The following is a 13,943-nucleotide window of genomic DNA, read 5'->3' on the forward strand; positions in this document are numbered from 1 at the left end:
ATAATGGTTTGACTTAGACAAATCGTAACATGATTGAGTCCATGAATGGTGGTGGATTTTTGAGTCTTATGGATGATGAGGCATACAAATTTCTTGAGAATTTATCAGAAAGCTCACAACAATGGGATTTTTCCAATCGTAGAGAGAGATCTGCCCCTGCAATTAAGAAAGGAGGATTGTATGAAGTCAGTGAAGATTTAGACATAAAAGCTAGGTTGGACAATCTTACTTGTAAGGTTGAAGCTTTAGCTTTAGGTAGAGGGATGAATTCTGTCAATCAAGTTTAAAGTGAAACATGCTCTATTTGTGCAAGTCCTATGCATTCAACACAAATTTGTCCTTCCACAGCTGGTTACCTTGAATACTATACTGAGCAAGCAAATGCACTGAATAATTATTGAAGGCCACTTGCTAGTCCATTTTCAGAGACATACAATCCAAATTGTCAAAATCATCCTAATTTCTCTTGGAGGCAGAACCATTCCCCCACAAATACAGGTGGACAACAAGTGCATCAACAAAGTAAATTTCGTCCACCTACTCAAGCATATCCTCCCATTCCTCAATCAACACCTCAGTTTGTAGCACCACCAAGACAACAACCATCTTTGGAGGAGTCTCTCAAAACTTTCATGCAATCAACGAGCCAAGCCATTCAAGAGATAAAAAGTTCCACCCATTTGAATACTCAAGCTATTTACCATTCCTCAATCAACACCTCAGTTTGTAGCACCACCAAGACAACAACCATCTTTGGAGGAGTCTCTCAAAACTTTCATGCAATCAACGAGCCAAGCCATTCAAGAGATAAAAAGTTCCACCCATTTGAATACTCAAGCTATTTTAAAGTTGGAAAATCAAGTTGGCCAATTAGCAACCAAAGTTGGAGAGAGGGAAAAAGGAAAGTTTCCTAGTCAACCCATACCTAATCCAAAAGGATAGTATGCCATCAATGGTTCTTTTAGTTCTATTCATGGACAAGAACATGTTCAGTCTATTACTACCCTTAGGTCTAGTAAGCAAGTTGATAATCAAGTGAAAATGCCAAAAGTGGTGGATCATGAAAATATTGTGTTAAAGGAAAAAGAAACTCATAGTTCACATGATGATCATGGAGAAAAGAAGGATAACCCACCCGCCACTCCAATTCAGGATCTTAGTTCTCCCCTTGATAGGAGGTTTGTTCCTAAAGCTCCATTCCCTCAAAGTTTAATCTGATAGGCCACAAACTGAATGACCCATTGTGACTAAACCAATTAATTAATTAGCCAAGTTATTAATTAATCAATTTATCATGCAATTGCGTGGAAGCACAAACAAATCACCAAAAACTAAATATGCAGCGGAAATTAAATGACACGGTGATTTGTTTACGAATGGGGAAAAACCTCGCGGCAAAAACCCCATCGAGTGATTTTCAGGTCACCACTCCCGAAACTCCACTATTATCAAATCAAGCGGTTACAAGTAAAGGAATCCCAAGTACCTTACCAACCTACAGTTGAACTCTTATCCCAATACCCAATTGGACTTGATCTGTAGTGACAGTTCCCACTTTTGATGCACGGCTCCCAAGTACGTAACTAACCAATGCGCGGATCCCAGTACGCGACTTCAGAACACCAACTTAAGGAAGAGAGGTTGGTTGCAAAGTTCTTCAGTTCATCCTACATGATGAAGATCAGGAAGATGCTTGGTCACAAAACCCTATGGTGCAAATATACAGGAACTTCTTCAGAGAAGATGAACTAGGTCAAGAACTTCGTCTTTGATCACAATTTGCTTGAACAGAGATTGCTTAAATGATTTCTCAACTTGTGTCACACTTGACGGCTCTTAAAACAATCCTTTTATATGTTTAGGGTTTGGAGAAAAGAAAGTCCAAAAGCATATTTACGGATCCCAAGAAAATCAGATCAGAAAATCTGAAATTTTAAATTTCGACAGATAGCAGGTGTCGAGGTAGCTATCGAGCAGGTGTTGAGTTTTAATGAATTTGCACTTCAGCTTGCTTTTTCTTGGACAAACTTGATGACTTCAACACTTGACCTTGAAACCTTGTTTCTTGAAGTATTAAAAACACCTAGAACTATCCAATTACAAGTAGAGTACGTTTTGTCAAAGGATTTAGCCAATTTACATAAATAAGTGACATATGTTCTTAGCAAGTGAAAACACATATGTCCTAACATAATCAGTCCTAAAAAAAGTGCATAATTTGGAGATATTTTAGAGGTTTTTAAGCAAGTGCAAATAAACATTCCATTTCTTGATGCAATTCAGCAAGTTTCCGCTTATGCCAAGTTTCTAAAAGGTCTTGTGACAATGAAGAGTAAGACAAATGTACCTAAAAAGGAATTCTTGATAGAGCAAGTCAGTTCAATCATTTTGAATAAATATCCAGTGAAATGTAAGGACCCTGGATCTCCTACAATTTCATGCAAGATTGGGGATCGTCTCATTGAGCGAGCTTTGCTAGATTTGGGGGCAAGTGTGAACCTAATGCCATATTCAGTTTATTTACAGCTAGGTTTGGAGGAGTTGAAACCCACAACCATGACACTTCAATTAGCTGATAGGTCTGTGAAAATCCCTAGAGGTATTGTTGAGGATGTGCTGATTAAGGTGGATGCATTCTACTTTCCTGTTGATTTTGTTGTGTTAGACACTAAGCCTGCTCTAAATGCCAGTACACAAATCCATGTCATTTTGGGTCGTCTTTTCTTAGCCACGTCCAATGCTTTGATCAATTGTCGGAGTGGTGTGATGAAGATTTCTTTTGGGAATATGACTGTTGAGCTTAATATCTTTGACATAAGTAAGCAAGTACTAGACAATGAGGATATATGTGAGGTTAACATGATTGGGAGCCTAGTACATGATACTTTCCTACAATCAAGTTGTGAGGATCCCCTGAAGGCTTGCTTAACCCTTTTTGATTGCAATTTGGATACTGAAAAATCAATTGAGGAGGTCAATGCATTATTGGATTCTGTTCCTCTCTTAAGTATTGATAGCTGGCAGCCAAAAGTGATCCCTTTTCCACTTTCTTCATCCCCATTCCTATCTATTGTAGAACCACCAAAGTTGGATAACTTTTAGGAACATCAATTGGAAAGTATACTTCAAGAGCATAAGGAAGCTATAGGTTGGACAATTTTTGATATTAAGAATATTAATCCCTTTGTGGTTATGCATAGAATTCACTTGGAAGAGATTGCCAAAGCCTCCCAACATGTTTTTGATCTAGGTAAGTTACGATCTCATTGGACTAGTCCATTCATAATATGCATTATTTATCTCCATGATGTTGTTGAGGTTTGGATGGTCCTGTTTATTAGGATTGATCTCTAGTTGTGTTAGATCTTTTTGCAAAAAAAAAAAAAAAAAAAAAAAAAAATTCTTGTTTATTTTATGCTTTTAGATTAATATTTGTGTTTATTTTCTTGTTTAGTTTTATACTCTTTTGTTTTAGTTGATATTTGACAGAAATTAAAATTTATAACAATCAGCTTGATCAAGGTACGTCTCCTCCTTCTCCTTACCTTACTTGTTTCTACTTGGTTCTCATATTGTATATTAATTTTTTGCTCTCTTTTCATTCAAGACATATATTTGAAATTAACATTGAGGACAATGTTTGGTTTAGGTTTTGGGGGGATATATATAGATTTTTATCTTTTTGTTTTGTTTTGTTTAGTTGTGTTAAAAAAAAAAAAAAAAATCTTTTGCCTAGCTTGAGGTTTATGTTTTGAGTTCGTTATACTACTTTTGCTTAAAGAATTTCATTGCTTTCATGCTCAATTCATTGCACATGCATGTAGCCACTCAGACACAACTTCTTGTTGAAGGATAAAAATGATTAGAAAATCTTGATGATACCAATGTAGAGATTGTAACTCCTGTGAGTTTTGAGCCAATCATTATTTTTTGAGGGTTATTTATTGTTTATAATCATAAAGTTCATTTGGAAGTGCGCAATATATTTTCGTTGTTGTAGTCTCATTGTTCTTTCTTTTGGCCAAGAAAAAAAATGATTTTACGCCACACTTGAATCTTTTGAAGTCATTGATGTTGAATGAACTATACTAGTCTTTGAGAGATGAGATTAGACCATTTTTGTCTACTTTGAGCCATACATGTGTTTTTCTTTTTTTGATACATTATCGCTAGTCACCCCATTGAGCCTTTTAATTAGCATTTCTTTCTTAAAACCCTTATCCATAGTGTTTTAAGATGGAATTTGATTAGTTTGCTTCAATGTGGTTGTTTGTGCAAGAATTCAAAGAAGAAAGAAAAAAAGAATTGAAAAAAAAAAAGAAAAAAAAGTGTCAAAAAGAAGAAAATAAAAAGGGTTCTCATCAAATTTTGAGAAGTGAAACGGAAGGAAGGATTACTGCATTGAAGAAGAATAGTTGAAAAAAAAAAAATGTTGAATGGAAATTCCAAAAAGAGTTGACATTCTGACAAATCTTGAAAACACTTCTTATTATTTACCTTCACCTATTTTTATTTCATTCCCTTTACTTTTACCCTACATTACGTCCTAATAAAGTCCTTATTGATCTTGAAGATTATGTAGTTCAGAAATTGATATGACTGAATAAAAAGGTGTGGTATAAATTCTTTTTGGCATCTTTTCATGAGACTACTTGTTCTTTCTTGATTAAGCGTTTTTCATGTGATTTATATGTGAGATATTTGATTTTTCTTACATTATTCCACTCACATATATTGTTGAGAGTGTTACACCCCATTTCAGAGTGATTTCATTTGTTGAGTGATAACACCAGAAAAATTTGAGTTGAAGCATACTTTCAAATAGAGATTCAAGTCAAGTTTATTCTAAAACTAAGAGTATGTTTGGGTTGGCTACCACTTTTCACTCACATTGAGTTTTGATGGCGTGAGAAATTTCTTTAGCATTTGTAGTGTTTTTGAACTTGAACTAATCCTCGTTGCAAAAGGCAATTGAAAAAAAAAATTGTTTTTGTTTTTTTTTTTTTTAATTAATTTATTTATTTTTTTTAATTTTAGTATTCATTCTCAGAATTTTGTGGGTATATTCCTTACAAACCCTCACGAGATTACAACTCGTCCACTAGTGTAAGTTAGGGGTTTGAAGGTTTGTTGCATACGTTAAATGCAATCGAAATTTCCAACGAAAGTGGATTAGTTAGGATTTCCTTTTTCTTTGTTTTTAATTTCTTTGTTTTGTTTTACTCTTTATCTGTTTTGCTCGAGGACTAGCAAAATGTAGGTTTGGGGGTATTTGATGTGCATGAAATATATACAATAAAGTACTCACATATCTACATATTTAGCTTTACTTTTATGTTATTTTGTGACTAATTAAATAATATCTTTGTGTTGCAAGTAACAAGGGCTTTACATGCAAAGTGGGGCTGAGGCTAGTGCTAGGGCTGAGGGTTGAATGTATAGAGAGCTGCGGCTACTTCTTCCATGACTGTTAGTTTTGATTATTTTTCTAGTTTAATGTTTAGTATTTTATTTTTGTGTTTTCTTTCAATTACTATGAGTAGCTAAATTTATAATTAGGGTTAAGGATGAAACCTTGTTAAGGATTATCAATAATATTTATGTGATTTGATATTTCCTACAATAGTTGTTTTTTAATGATTTAAATTGTTCTTGCTTCATATCAATTGACTAAGATGAGATTCTAGATATGAGTTCAATCATGTTTTTCTCATGATTTAGGATTTATCTTAATTAATTGAATGCTTGGTTTATTAATTCTTGATTATAAAATTGGATATCATTTGTGATTTGTTTGTCAATGGATACAATTTATGATTTGATTTTTAGAATTGGATATATCTTGTGATTTGTTTGGCTACGGATACAATTGATGATTTGGTTTTATACTTAAAAAGCGAAGAAGAACATGCTTGAGATTTTTAAACATAAGTTTTAATAATGATATTTTCCATGATAGCAAGATTGATTTCTAGATTATCATGTAGTGGTTGGAAAAATTTAATGATCATAAATATATGCTGATATGACTTATAAGGCGGATTCCAAAACCTTAATTTCTTTCCCTTGATTGCTTACGTCTATTTATTGCTTTATATCTTTTGCTTAGTTTAACTATTTGCTTAATTTTATTATTTGCTCGGTTTATTTAATTTCAAAACAACCAGTTTTTTATTAAACTAGATTAGGATTGGAACGCAAAATTGGAACTCTAATTTGGAATTTTAATTTGAGTTTCTATCAACTTCACCTATTATTATATATATAGATATATAGATATATAGATTAATTTAGCCTAAAAAGTACTGTTTAGAAAGGGGGGCATTTTCGTAATTCGGCCTCCCCTTAAATAAAATGCTCGGATGCCTCTTCTCGGAAAAATTATACCATCCTCTGGTGGACCACGTCACTTATCCACCATTCCACTAAAAGATTCATATTTGTTTAAAATTGCTGAGTCAGTAATCAGCTTCTGTTTTAAAAAAAATTTCTAACTCAGCAATTTTAAATAGGTGAGGATCTTTTAGTGGAATGGTGGATCACGTCACTTGTCCTTTATGAGGACCTTATAATTTCTCCTCTTCTCAGGCCAATTGCATTTTGCTTCGATAGTCTGACTTCTCTCTCTCCACCACTCATTGGTGACACGGGTAAGTCAGTTTCTCTTTCGCTCACTCCTTCAATCATTTCTTTTCATGTTCTGCTTTTCAATTCTTGATAAGTAGGTGGGCCCGGAGTTTCATGTTTTTGCTGTGGATTTCCATTTAATCTTAGATTGAAATTGTTTCTGTTCGGTTCCCTACGAAAAACTAAAAGTTTGCGTTTTTAACTCTTCCCACTCAAAATACTAATGACCCACTTTGTGTTTTAGAGAAAATCTTACTTATTTCACTTTGTCAAAGCTGAATGTGCGATAAAGTTTCCAACTTTCATTGCAAACCACTCAATTATCTTGATTGTAAACAGCTCTGATTGTGCGTTATGTATCTTGAAAATGCAACTGTTATCGGTAGGATTGAGTTTGGACTTCAATGGCGCCTCAATTTGATTGTGACTATGCTGTATTATGTTTATGTGGATGCTGAGAGCTTTGATTAATTTGTTTAGAATTGAGATGATGTTAGTCTATCTCTTTATATAATAATGAGTTAGATGAAGTTATTTTCTCTTTTGATTCCTTTTATCTAAAGCTGTCAACCCGAAATGATATACCTATATTGACTAGTATTGAAACATTAATATTTAGTTAACCTTACCAAACTAAAACAGCTTCCAGTATGGTATTCACAAGAATGAATTATCGTATCGGCCGCTAAACAGATTGGAGCTTATATTTGTGTACATACACGTGCATGACACCGACATAGACACACAAAAGGGTTATTTAAAACAGAAATGTGTACTCATTTGGTACCTGTAGGTCTCTTTTTGTGGGAAACTATAATATTGAATAAAATTCAACGTGTTTGATTAAATGAAATTGTACTTGGGAGAATTTAGAATCAACTAATTTGTGATGCTGGTGCAAACTGTGATTGCTGATATTATATGAAGGGTTTTTCCGGTGCAAAAATGTGAATTCTAATTAAATTTTTAATAGGCTCTTTGCTGTTTGTGGAGGATCCCTGTATCAGTTTTTGATCCTTGTTATTTGTTGCTAGGTTGTAGCTCTTGCTTTGTTGTTTTTGGATGTTTTCAGCTAGTTTCTGCTTCTTGTTACGTTGGCCTTTAATTAAAAGTTTTCTTGTTCTTAAAAAAAAAAAAAAAAAACCAATTCTTCTTTCATGCTTTTTCATCCCAACAAAAATCAAACTTTGATGGTTTGATTATCTGTCAGTTTTTGCAGGATGCTGTGCATCTAAGTGGTGTTTGCCCAAGGGAAGATGACTATCCTGAGATTGACAATGTTAGAATATACTACCCTATATGCTTTCTTGATTTCATTGGTAATGTGCAGACACATAAAAAAAATTGCCTCTTAATTGAATCCATTCAGAAAGGGCTGTAATAGGGACATTCTGACTCAAAATTTTGATTCTGTTCTCTTAAATGATTTGATTGTTGAGAAGGTACTGCTGGAATTGAAGGAGCCAACTAATGCAAAACGGGCTCTGGCTTTTTTCCATTGGTCAGCACAAAGGAAAAAGTTTGAACATGGGAATTGGTCTTACTGTATCACAATTCATATTATGGATGCTCGAGCATTGCTTGAATCAGTTTTGAAAAAAAATGCAGGGAGCCCTTTGAGATTTTTCAGTTGTGGATTCTCTACTTTGAAGTTTCAAGATTACTGTTTCAACTCCATTTGTGTTTGATTTGTGGATTCTCAGAATGTTTTGAGATTGCTTTTGAAGTCTGCTGCTATTTGGAAGAACGCGGCTTCTCTTCAAGCCTTATAAGTTTCAATACTTTGATCAAGTCCCTCTAGTTTGGAATATTTATGAGCATATGATTCAAAAAAGAACATATCCAAATGAGGTAACAATCCAAACCATGATAATTGCATTGTGCAAGGAAGGGAATTTGCAGAAATATGTCAAAATATTGGACCAGATCCATGGTAAGAGATGCTCTCCTTCAGTGATTGTTAACACCAGTTTGATCTTAAAAATTTTAGAGGAGGGAAGAATTGAAGATTATATGGTATTATTGAAGAGAATGTTGCAAGTGTATGATTCTTGATACAGCTGCTTATTCATTAATTGTTCATGCTAAAGTAAAGCTTGGGAATTTGGAGTCAGCGTGGAAAGTGTATGAAGAAATGCTTAATAGAGGTTTACAAGCAAGTCCTGATATCTGTACTTTGTTTATAGGAGTACGTTGTAAATAGGGAAGAATAGCAGAAGCACATTGCCTAATGAAGGAGATGGAAGATCTGGGTTTGAAGTTTATAGCGAATGCATGTTTTGATCTTATCATTGACGGGTGTGCTAAAGCAGGAAAATTGGAAGAAAGTTTAATGCATTGTGAGAAAATGTTGGAGAGGAGACTTGTTCCTAGTTGTTGGGCTTTCAATGAGATGGTAGGAAAGCTCAGTGAAATTGGGAACATGGAGCAGGCCAATGCAATGTTAACTATTTTGTTAGATAGAGGATTACTGCCTGATGAGATTACATACTCTCTTCTGATTGAGGGTAAAAAGATGAGTTTCATGAAGTTCTCAAATTCTACTATGAAATTGAGAACAGATCACTGTCTCCTGGATTATTGGTCTATGCGTCATTGATTAGGAGCCTTTGCCTGTGTGGGAAAGTAGAGGAAGCAGAAAAAAAATGAGGATTATGAAAGAACGTTCACTGGCCCCAACTACGTGCAGTTACGAGACGTTGATTGCAAGCCACTGTTGTTCGTAGCTTTCTGGTTAAAGTGCAGAGAACATTGAAGACTAGCTTCTTGGAGGAAGCATAGTTAGTGTCCACTTGGGATACAGAGTAGCTCCTATTAACTTTAAAAAGCTTGCTTTAGCAATTTGCCAAAACTATACTGCTGATCTGGACCCGAATTGCACCAGCTCAATTAAGTAGTACAAGTGGAGAGGATCCCATACATACACAAAGAAAAGGCCAATACACAAAGGAAGGATGGTTTTGGTAGTTTCTTTCCGCTTGTACTTTTTTATTTTATTTTATTTTTTATTTAGTGTTGATAACTTTGCTGAAAGATGCTACTTTTGTTAACCATTTTTACTCTCTCTCTCTCTCTCTCTCACACACACACATGACAAATGGAATAGGAGAATTCAAACCTAATTTTTCCGCAATGGCAAAACTTCACAATACTATTGAACCATAGACTCTTATTAATTTATAATTTTCCTCCTTAATATAAACGGTGTCAAATTGAAGCTTTGGACTTTCTTGATTATTAAAATATTATAACAATTTGGTCCACTCAAAGTTCCGAACGAACTCAATTGATGGGATGCCATCGTACAATGAGCTTATAAGTATTTTGGTACAATTAAGCGAAATAATTTAGCAGTGTCTGAGTTTTTATTTATCTTTAATTTACTAGAAAAAAACCTTTGATTCCATAAATTCCATGATAAAAGCCAACATTTCTATTTCAAAAGGGAAGAGAAGTACAATTAAGCGAGTCTAAATTTTCTGTCTCACTTTTCATATTTCACTCTATACTCCATCAATAAAAATTTGTTACATGTTCACCCAATTAATTAAATAGTAATTAAAATAATGGTATAATATTTAATAATGATAGTTGTGGGGGGAAAAAGCCCAAAGCTACTTAATGGGCCTGGAACCCCCTGTTAAGGACTATTGTATTTTCGAGGATTAATAGGTGGTTGGGGCGGCTCATCTAAAACAGGAAGCCCAGAAGCAGAAGGGGAGTGTCGTCCGAAGAGGTCACCATTGGTCTGAAGATGTCTTGCTCCTCGGCTATGATGAGCCTTGATCAAACGAACGTGTGGAAGGTCCGACTAATCTTCCCAACGATCCCAACGGCAATGATAGGTCCTGGGTGGATCCAGAAATGATCAGAACTAAAAAATATCTAAAGGAAAAGCTGCTACCACCGCATTTAATGCGCTGCAACAGCTTTTCTGGCCGCATTTATATGGAGAAGACCCCTGAACAGTGCAACCTCAGCTACCGCCACTCACAAAGAACTAAAGTAGATACATGACATGACATGCACTTGAGTAGATGCGTGGATGAAGAACAGGTGGACGATGGAGATGATAGGAAGGGATGCTATATAAAGAAGAAGGGTCCCTGATAATGGGGGATTAGAGAAGAAAAAAAGAAAGAGAGAGAAAAGCTTTACTGTAGCTCTGAATGTTGTAATCACTGTTCATTCAATAAAACGCCTCTTCGGACATTCATTCATGGAGTTATCTAAGTTTCAGTTCATGTTATCATCACTGCACGTAACCTAGTCAACTATTCTGTGCTTCATAACCAGCCCAGCTTTTCGCCCGCTCTCTACAATTCATTGTTCGGGGTTTGTTGGACCTTTAACCCATATCCTCTGGGCTTGGGCAACAAAAACTGACCCTACAATAGTATTTAATTAATTAGGCGAACATGTGGCAAGTTTTTATTAGTGGAGTTATAATAAGTTCATTGATATTTTATTCAATTGACACCCAGAACAAATTCTATTATATTGCATTGGCCAATGGCCATTCATAAGAAATATATGATATTGCATTGGCCAATGGCCATTCATAAACACTATTACATTACAAGCTGCCTTTTTTTTTTATTCCCGCTGAAAAACACTAACAAACTGCCGGAGACGTATGTGAGGTAAGGTTTCCATCTCTTAAAATGCAACTACACAACTTAGAAAACATCTAGATTAAGCCAAAGCAAATCCTTGATGACATGACTTCTACTAAAGCGCTAAGATAAGGGAAATTAAAGCATCCGGCAACTCTATAGCTCAAGTGCAATATCAACGCAGAAAATATAAGAACTATTACAAATTTCATTACAAAAAAATTACAAATTGATGTGACAAGAATATGATTAGTGTCACTTAAACAATATAATAAATAATTGTTTGAATGATAAGTTTTTTGTGATTGGTGGCATGTCAATATGTAAGGTTTATGTTGTAAAATTTGTAGTATCTCTAACATTATCAATACTGCATTGCAGTGACATAGAAGAATATTGAGCAGTGATGACCCAGCCTCAAGATATTGATTATAGAGAGGGCATCGACACTGACTCAGAGAATACCCATATGTATGGCACCTTCAGGAGACTTTTGCTTTAACGGTCATATGGTGCCATCATCAGATATGGGGCAGCATTAGAAACTGATGCCACACATCTTCCCTACTCCGCCCATTCCAAATAATTCAGGTGCCTGATGCCACCACCCAGATCTCCATCTGGAAATTCATTGTGTGATGAAGAAGGTTAATTGAATTGGCATTAAGGGGTATGGAGAAGAGGACTAGAGCTAACTCTCTTGAAAATGGATTTTGATTTTGGTTTTGAAGTTGGTGGGAGAGTTGTGGCGTCTTGCTTTTTATATTGGTCTTCAAAGAGCATCTATTCCAAACCTCTACTTGTACATAAAGAAAAAATTAAAGCACAAAAGATAGACGCAAAGTAGATTCCAAAATATTTTTGTTGGTAAAAGAAAACGTAGAGTAGGCAAAGAAAGAAGATTCCTACAAAAATTATAATAAAAGGAATGGAACCAGTTAAGTTGCTTCATGAAAAGAGCCTGGAACCAATACCAATTTGTACTGCCAAATTTAGTATTTTATAGGTTAAAAAAAATTAAACAAAAGGCTAATAATGTACATACATATCAGATAAAATGTGACTTTATTCCACCATTTTCACAGCCCATGTGGATGACTACTTGTCATCTTTCTTCAGAGGAAAAAAAAAAAAAAAATCTCGTCATCTTTGACAACATATAGAATGATGATCATGGATTTAGGTGAAAGATTTTGATAATCGGAGATTCGGATATACTAATAATTGATTTTAGTGGCTAATTTGACCATTAAGAATAAAAGAATAAAAAAGAAACCATCGGTTTGTTAATCTTGACGGCTAGGTTAAGCACGGAGATGGAGATCAGAAACTCCTCTTATTTTTGTTGATTATAGATATTTAGTCATAAAAAATTAAAAAAAATAAATCTAAAGAAATGCTTTTGTAGTATGGCTGAGCAATAATTATTTTATGCGTTGGATATATATATCATTTTTCTCTCAATATGTGGGTTTTGACTTGAGGCTTGAGGGGAAATATATATATATATATATATATAAAAGAGAAATATATAAATTTATAGTATAGATCTTCTTTTTCACCAACATAAACTATAGGCAAAAATGCAAAATTGATCCTCTAATTTTCAGTCTTTTTCATTTCAGTTCTCTAACTTTCAATTTTTGTCAATACAAAACTCCGTTAGAACTCAGTTTTGTCGTTTTGGTTTTTTTTTAATAATAAATTTCGGATTAATAAAAAAGGAAAATCTATAAATAAATAAAAATTTTTTAAGGGGAATGACAAAGAAACCGATTCAGAACTCCATCACCGAACTCCGTCAGAACTCCATCATCGAACTCCAGTGACAGTGCATAATATTAGGAAAAGGGAAAAAAAAAAAAAAGGACAGATTAAGATTTCTTTTAAACAAAAGCACTTAAACAAAAGCACTTATACTGGAAGAAAGCCTTAAACGTTTCTAATTTTCCAACTCACAATATAAATCCTCAAATATTCCAACAGAAGCCCATCTAAAAGAAGATGTAGAAAACCAAAAACAATGGTCAACAGAAGACTGAAAGACAATGGTAAATTACAAAAACAAATGTTATTTTTCAGAATCTACAATCATAAAGAAATGAGCTACAAGGTTCCACGGTGAACAATATGGAACCAAGTACAGATAGGGATACGAAAACAAGATACCACTTCAGGTGATGGAGTTTTGAATCGGTTTCTTTGTTTTGATCTCAACTAGCTCTTTCTTCAAAACACTTCTGCTCCGTACACCTTTCTTTCACTATTTCAAACACAAAGTATGAGAAAGGATGGCGTTTCGAGTGGTGATGTCGAGGCGGGTCAAGAATCGGAGCTCCAACATTGGAGTGAGGTGGATGTCAACGTGGTGGGGGAACATGGAGCCTGCAACTAAGGATCCGATTCTCGGCATTACAGAGGCTTTATTGGTTGATCCCAGTCCAGTAAAGTCAATGTTGGAGTTGCAAGCTCCTTAAATTTTCACTTCTAGTTATTTTCTTTTTCTTCATGCCTCTCTGTTTGGTTGCTCGGAAAATGGACAAGGAAAAATACTACCAGAAATTCTGAATGTTACTATTATGTTTACGATGCATTGAGTTTTTATTTAATTTTTATGAATTTGGATAAAACAGTTATTATTTTATTTGGATCAAAAGCCAAAGAGTTTAGACTTGAAATTGCATGTTTCAGATTTCTAGA

General features: G+C 34.5%; 1 pseudogene; it reads left to right on the forward strand.

Moving 5' to 3' along the window:
* The first annotated feature begins 29 nt into the window (after window positions 1-29).
* LOC112034316 (pentatricopeptide repeat-containing protein At1g66345, mitochondrial-like) lies at window positions 30-9,731 on the forward strand (annotated as a pseudogene).
* Window positions 9,732-13,943: the final 4,212 nt, after the last annotated feature.

The sequence above is a fragment of the Quercus suber genome, unplaced genomic scaffold, assembly GCF_002906115.3.
Source record: "Quercus suber isolate HL8 unplaced genomic scaffold, Cork oak 2.0 scaffold_477, whole genome shotgun sequence".
In the NCBI taxonomy this organism is placed as follows: domain Eukaryota; kingdom Viridiplantae; phylum Streptophyta; class Magnoliopsida; order Fagales; family Fagaceae; genus Quercus; species Quercus suber.